Below are 8,069 nucleotides of genomic sequence, written 5' to 3'. Positions count from 1 at the left end.
CAGTCCTCATTCCCAGGGGAGAGGAGGATGGCCTCTATGAGAAACTAGAAAGAAACACTAGAGGCAAAATCCCTACTGGCTGGGTGGTGGGCACAGAGGGCAGAACTGTGGGCATTAATCAGGGCTCTAGAGTTGTCGGAAGGGAAGAAGGTCAATATATACACAGATTCCGGGTATGCCTTCGCCACTGTACATATCCATGGTGCCATCTACCGGGAGAGAGGACTACTTACCGCCGAGGGGAAGGACATTAAAAATAGGGCTGAAATACTTAGGCCGCTTGAGGCGCTGTGGGCTCCAGCCAAGGTGGCAGTAATCCATTGCCGAGGGCACCAGAGAGAAGGAACAGAAATAGCAAAAGGAAACTGGCAGGCAGATCAAGCGGCTAAGGAAGCAGCCCAGGGTGCAAGTGCCCCAGCCAGCACTCCAGCTCTAGAAGGAGCTGTGTTAGATCTCAGCCCTACGCAATCTGACTATACTTCTGAGGAACAAAAGTGGGCGATCCAGACGGGGTGTACTCAGATGACAGCTGGCATCTGGGAACTGCCGGATGGGCAGCTGTATGTGCCCCAGACCCAGACAAGCAATCTAGTGAGGCAGTGCCACACCCTGACTCATCTAGGGAAAACATCCCTGGAGGCCTTGCTATTACTACTTCCCCAACCTGGCCAGCATATGCACTACAACTGTGGCCCAGTGTACAACCTGCATGTGGAACAACGCTGCTCCACACCCACAAAGGACCTTCGGTCTTTAACACAGGGGACAACAGCCCTTTGAGGACCTGCAGGTTGACTTCATGGAAACAAAGCCAAGCTGGGGTTATAAGTACTTGCTAGTCCTTGCCTGCACCTTTTCAGGGTGGGTAGAGGCTTTCCCCACCCATACTGAGAAAAGCCAAGAGGTAGTAAAAGTCCTTTTAAGAGAAATAATTCCCCGCTTTGGACTGCCGACCTCCATCAGCAGCTATAATAGGCCAGCCTTTGTCGCCAAAGTCATCCAGGAGCTAGCAAGGCAACTAAGAATAACCTAGAGGCTATGCACAGCATACAGACTTCAAAGCTCAGGGAAGGTGGAGGGGATGAATCAAACTCTGAAGGAGACACTAGCAAAATTCCATCAAGACACTAACCTGCCATGGCCTGATTTACTCCCCTTAGCTTTGTTCAGGGTTCAAAATGCTCCTAACTCCACGGGCTACACACCCTTCGAGCTCTTATATGGGCGACCACCAGCAATATTGCCCATCCCGAGGGGAGAACTACAAGTAATCAGGGAAGCCAATCAGACTAGGTATCTCCAGAAACTGGAGAAGACACTAGAACAGGTACACAAGGCCAGATTAGGCCCAGACCCAGTCCCTAGAGGGGGGCAAGTGCACCCTTTTAGGCCAAGAGATTATGTGTGGGTTAAGGACTGGAGGAAGGAGCCACTCCAGCCAGCTTGGACTGGACCCCACTTAGTCATATTAACAACCCCTACTGCCCTTAAGATTGCAGGAGTAGTGCCCTGGGTCCATCACACCTGAGTCAAGAGGGCAGCCAATCCTGAGGTCATCGGAGAACCTGAGGACTGGCCCCCAGCAGCAGCTACCCTCCTTGAAGCTAAGGAAAGGACCGATCCACAAATGGATCGTTGTCCAGAATGGTACCTTGCAGCTGCCGGGCTCCTCGCCACAATCTTTGGAGAAGGACTGGTGGCGACGGCACCTCAGGACTGGAACCTGTGGGGGTGGGTAGCCCTTAGGGGACTATACCTCAGTTTTGCTTGTTTGTGTGGATATATAGTTTGCTTCCTATAAGTGCCCCTGCCATTATCACAGTTCCCCGGTGCCAGTGCAGCACCCCGAGAGAGGGAATAAGACTCTTGGGTATAATATCATATGTAGTTGAAGGAAGCCCCTTTTCCTATAGTACTGACATGCCACCAGACTGTGTAAAACCAAACAAGGCACAGTGTACCTGGAGTAATAAGGTCTACTGGACAGGGGTTATGCTGGGAACTAGGGGCTACCAGGCTCAGAAGTGCCAAGGATATGGGCCACCTGGGCGGCAGGTATGTTGAAACCTAATACGGCCATTAAGTAACACAGAAAGTAAAGGAACTAAAAGAAAGCATACAGAGAGGCAGAGAGGCAGAGAGGAGGCTAGGAACTGGAATTGGGGCCTAGACTCTCAGGCCTGGGTCTGGTGGCTTGTTCCGTTAATTGGGCCCATTCTTATCACCCTAATAGGAATATCTATCAGGCCGTATGTAATTAGAATGGCCATCCGGACCCTAGAAACCACTGTTACCAGAAGGGCCATCACCAAGATTCTAGCCCTTCAGCAGGTCCATTATCGTAGACTCGGGGAAACTGAATACCTGGAGGATAGGGACATGGATCATGATGCAATAATTGCTGCAGCAACAACAGCATCAGAGGGGGGAAATGAGAAGGAACTGCTGCCATTTTAGGAAGATTCCCCATTTCAGGTATCAGATTACCTGCCTGAATGTATATGTAACCTTATCTGACCTCTGTAACCCCGCACACTATTTTCGTGCCAAAAGCAGGCCCGACCTCCGACCCTATAAAGCTGACCCAAGCCCTTTGTTCAGGGCCCAGAATTTGGAGACTGCCTCCTCTGGGACCGCATGCATTAATGAACGTCTCCTTTCGCTGAGCCTTTTCCACTACAATAGTACTGGAGATTTGGAAAGCAGGTTTCTGAGGTCCCAGTCCCAATCCAACGTCTCGCATCATCCCAAGATGCCATCTCCCAGGGTCCAGCACATCTATTCTTACAGCACCAGCTGGAGAAAATGCACTAACCCTGTCCTCCAAATCCTGGTGATGTCATCCTTCCAAGTTTGAGTCTGGCATAAAGAACTGTACCTGAAAAGGATCTGAATGGTGCTTTTTCCTCCAGAGAAACTATAGACAAACACTGAACTGAGTGGTTGGGAACAAGAGCCAATCTTTTTATCTTAAAGTGTAGGCAGGCATAATCCCCAATGGAAAGTGCCCTGGGGAGGGCCTCAGGCTGAAGGCAGCTACAGAATAAGGGGGAGGTGTGCACTTGCAAGCCTCCCTTCAGGATCTTTGGCCAGACAGTAGCTAGAAAGCTTGCATTTCCAAAGCCTGGATTTGTATTGCAAAACCAGCCTTCACCATAAGCCAAGCACTAATTCATTACTGGAGCAAAATACAAACCAGAACTGAGACTTTGAAGCACCCCCCTCAGAGACCTCACCAGGGTCTCTGGCAGTGAACTGCAGGGTTACAAGCTCTCTCCACCCCTCACAAGAGCCAGAGCAACCCCAAGCATAGAGGGAAGCCTTGAGCTATCACTCCAAACCCAGCCTGGACTGTCCTGCAGGGGCAGACTCACAGAGATATGGGTCACAAATCAGAAATGTGAAATCTGGTGTGGCCCACTAGAAGCCTCCCTTCAAGAGCTCTGGTGGGGTTCTGCTGAGCTGTTCGACAAGCATTTACCTCCCTTCTTGATGGCTGAGGACCTGTGCCACTTCCAACAAGGGACCACCTGGATTTGTATTTCCAAATCCTGTCTGCACCACCAGCCAAGTGCAGACTGAAAATGGGGAGAAATGGTAGGTCAGAACTGGAGCATCTGGAGACATCCCCTTGGAGGTCTACATCAGGGTCTCTGGCAGTGAGTTGCAAGTAGGGGGTAAGAAGCTCTCTCCCAGCCCCCACAAGAGCTGGTGCTAGACCAAGTGGCAGGGACAGCTTTGAACTGTTACTCCAAGCTCCACCTACACAGTCCTGCAGTTTCAGGTCACAGGGTCAAGGGGTCATGAATCAGAACTGTGAAACCTGGTGCATCCCCCTAGAAGCCACCCTTCCAGAGCTCTTGTGTAGAGCTTAGAGGAGAGCACCTATCTACCCGCTTGAGAGCTAAGGACCCTCACCTCAATTAAAGGGTGAAATAGACTAGCATCCCCAGGTTCTGCTGGGAACACCCTGCTAATCTAATATCCACTGGGGAAAGGGTGTGTAAAGCAGAGTTTGTACATTGGACCTGACTCACTCAGATCACTCCAAAAAAGCATCATGCCAGAAGAGTATGGCATGAAGTTTTCAAAGTAATGAAAAACAAGAACCTGCAACCAAGATTACTCTATCCAGCAAAGCTATCATTAAAAATTGGTGGTGAAATATAGAGTTTCTGAGAAAAAAGAAGACAAGGAGTTCAGTACTACCAAACCAGCATTGCAAGAAATGTAAAAAGGACTGCTTTAAGAAGAAATATAGAGACAAAAGCACACAGGCATAAAGGAGGGAAATGGCAATAAACAAATATATAACAATAATAAACAAATGCAAATAGAATAAATGCTCCAATCAAATGACATAGGGCAGCTGAGTGGATAAAAAAACATGACCTATATATATGCTGTCTATAAGAGACCTATCTCAGAACAAAAGATTCACACAAACTGAAAGTGAAGAGATGGGAAAAAAAGTATTCCATGCAAATGAAAGAGGAAAAAAAAGCTGGGGTAACTATTTATTTCTGACAAAATAGACTTCAAAATAAAGACCATAACAAGAGACAAAGATGGTCACTACATATTACTAAAAAGATCCATCCAACAGAGGGATATAACCCTTATAAACATATATGCACCCAGTATAGGAGCACCTAAATACAGAAAACATTTTTGGTGGTCTTTGAGGGTGAGATTGACAGCAACACAATCAGTGGGGAATTTAATACTGCAATGTCATCATTGGGTAGATCATCCAGACAAAATATCAACAAGGAAACAGAGACCTTAAATGATACACAAGAACTAATGGATGAAATTGTCATTTGCAGAACATATCATCCCAAAGCAGCAGAACATAAATTCTTCTCAAGTGCACATGGGACACTCTCAAAGATAGACCACACATTAGGACATAAAACTAATCCCTGAAGTCCAAAAAGAGTGAAATCATATCAAGCATCTTCTCAGCATGAAATGAGAAAATAACCACTATAAAAAAACCTCAAAAATATTTCAGCACATGGAGGCTAAAGAGCATGTTTTAAGCAATTACTGGGTTACCAATAAGATTACGGAATATATCAAAAACTTCCTGGAAAAAAAAGGAAAATGTGAGACAACAATCTAAAATCTGTGGGACATATTAAAAGCAGTCCTGGGAGGAAAGTCAGCATTCCAGGCATAACTCAAGAAACAACAAAAAGCTCTAGTAAATCATCTAACACTACAACTAAAATAACTAGAAACAAAACAACAAGTAAAGCCCCAAGGACATAGAAGAAAGGAAATAATAAAAATCAGAGAAGAAACTAATGACCAAGGGACTAAAAATCAATACAAAAGATCAATGAAACCAAGAGCTGGTTGTTTGAAAAGATAATAAGATAGATAAACCTTTTGCCAGACTTTTGAAGGAACAAAGAGAGAAGACCCATATAAATAAAATCAGAAATAAAAGAGGTGAAGTAACAACTGACCCAACAGAAATACAAAAGATTGTAAAAAAATACTATGAGCAATTATATGCCAAAAATCTAGACAACCTCTGTGAAATGGACAAATTCCTAGAAACATACAATCTTCTAAAGCTGAATAAGGAAGAATCAAAAAATGTAAATAGGCCAATAACAAATAATGAAATTGAAGCAGTAATCAATAAACTCCCAGTAAACAAAAGTCCTGACTAGATGGATTTACGGCTGAATTTTACCAAATATTCAAAGAAGAATTAACACCTATTCTACTCAAACTATTCCAGAAAATTCAAGAAAAAGGAAAACTCCCAAGCTCTTTTTTATGGAGGCCAGCATCATCCTGGTCCTAAAACCAGATAAAAACACTACAAAGAAAGACAATTACAGACTAATATCCCTGGTGAATATAGATGTTAAAATCCTCAACAAATTATTAGCAAATTGGATCCAGCAATACATTAAAAAGATCATAAACCACAGCCAAATTGTATTTATTCTGGGGATGCAAGGCTTGTATAATATTTGAAAATCAAGAAATATGATCTGTCATATAAACACAATGAAAGACAAATATAACATGATCATCTCAATAGATGCAGAAAAAGCATTCGACAAAATCCAGCATACATTTTTGATAAAAACTCTCAGGAAAGTGGGATTAGAGGTAACATACATCAACATGGTAAAGGCCATATATGACAAACTTTCAGCCAACAACATATTCAATGGTGAAAAACTAGAACTATTTTCCTTAAACAGAGGATTAAGACAAAACTATTGGCTTTTACCACTATTATTGAACATAGTACTGGAAGTCCTTGCCAAGTGATCAGACAAGAAGAAAACATAAAAGATATGCAAATTGTGAAGGAAGAAGTAAAACTGTCATTATTTGCAGATGATATGAAATTGTACATAGAAAACCCAAAGATTCCACCAAAGTACTACTAGATTTGATAAATGAATTTGGCAAGGTAGATGGATACATAATTAACATCTGAAAATCGATGGCATTTTTACACATCAGCAATGAACTTTTAGAGAAACTAAAAAAAAAAAAAAAATGATCATCTACCATTGCAACTAAAAAAAATAAGATACCTAGCAATAAACTTAGCCAAGAATGTAAAAGATTGTATTGAAAAAATAAATAAAGGAAGACATAAACAAGTGAAAGAATATACCATGTTCATGAATTGGAGGAATTAATATCATTAAAATGTCCATACTACCAAAGCAATCTATAGATTCACTGTAATTCCTATGAAAATACCAACAGCATATTTCACAGAGCTAGAACAAATATTCCAAAAATTTATATGGAACCCAAAAATATCCCAAATATGCACAGCCATATTGAAAAATAACAGAGTTGGAGGGATAACTTTACCTAGATATCAACCTATACTACAAAGCATTGTAATCAAAGCAGCCTGGTATTGACATATAGACATATAGATCAATGGAACAGAACAGAGACCCCAGAAATAGATCCATGCCTTTATGGTCAGTTAATATTTGACAAGGGAGGCAAGAGCATTCAATGGAGTCAGTCTCTTCAATAAATGGTGTTTGGAAAATTAAACAGGTACACATAAAAAGTGAAACTAGATCACCAACTTACTCCACACACAAGAATAAATCCAAAATGGATAAAAGACTTAAATGTAAGTCATGAAACCATAAAAATCCTGGATGAAAACATAGGCAGTAAAATTATAGACATCTCCTGTAGTGGAATTTTCACTCATACATCCCCTAGGGCAACAGAAACAAAAGAAAAATAAACAAATTGGAATGCATCAAACTAAAAAGCTTCTGCACAACAAAACAAATCAGCTCAAGATACAAAGGAACCCCACAATATGGGAGAACATATTTGCCAAGGATATATCTGATAAAAAGCTAATTTCCAAAGTGTATGAAGAACTCATACAACTCAACAAGAGGAAGACAATCCAATTTAAAAATGGGCAAAGGACCTGAATAGACACTTCTCCAAAGAGGACATACAGATGACCAAGAGACATATGAAAAAATGGCCAATGTCACTTATCATCAGTGAGGTGCAAATTAAAACCACAATGAGATATCATTTCACACCTGTTAGAATGGTTACTATTAACAAATCGACAAATAATATGTGCTGGAAAGAATGTGAAGAAAGGGGAACGCTGAGCTACTGCTGGTGGGAATGCAGAGTGGTGCAACCACTATGGAAAACAGTATGGGGTTTCCTCAAAAAATTAAAAATGGAACTGCCTTTTGACCCAGTCATCCCACTTACAGGAATATATCTTAAGAATCCTGAAACACTAATCAGAAAGAATATATGCACCCCTATATTCATAGCAGCACAGCTTAGAATAGCTACGATTTAGAAACAACCCAAGTGCCCATCAGTAGATGACTGGATAAAAAAGCGGTGGGACATTTACACCATGGAATACTATGCAGCTGTAAAGAAGAAGTATCTGGTACTTTTTGGGACAGCATAGATGCACCTGGAGAATATTGTGCTATGCAAAATAAGCCAGGCAGAGAAAAACAAATACCACAAGATCTCCCTTATATGTTTAATCTAAAGAATTTAAT

The 8,069-nt window shown here is 42.2% G+C and overlaps 1 pseudogene across 1 annotated transcript in view; it reads left to right on the top strand.

The window, feature by feature from the left end:
* The first annotated feature begins 1,920 nt into the window (after positions 1 to 1,920).
* Positions 1,921 to 8,069, top strand: part of LOC308551994 (ubiquitin-conjugating enzyme E2 Q2 pseudogene) — a 13,156-nt pseudogene continuing 7,007 nt past the window's right edge. Inside the window, exon 1 of the transcript in view lies at positions 1,921 to 2,055. The product of the transcript in view is annotated as a ubiquitin-conjugating enzyme E2 Q2 pseudogene (transcript). The remainder of the gene's footprint in view (positions 2,056 to 8,069) is intronic.

This window comes from Miniopterus schreibersii (genome assembly GCF_964146895.1).
Source record: "Miniopterus schreibersii genome assembly, chromosome: Y".
Lineage (NCBI taxonomy): Eukaryota > Metazoa > Chordata > Mammalia > Chiroptera > Miniopteridae > Miniopterus > Miniopterus schreibersii.
Note: the sequence above shows the minus strand (reverse complement) of the source record. Positions and strands in the feature narration are given on the sequence as shown.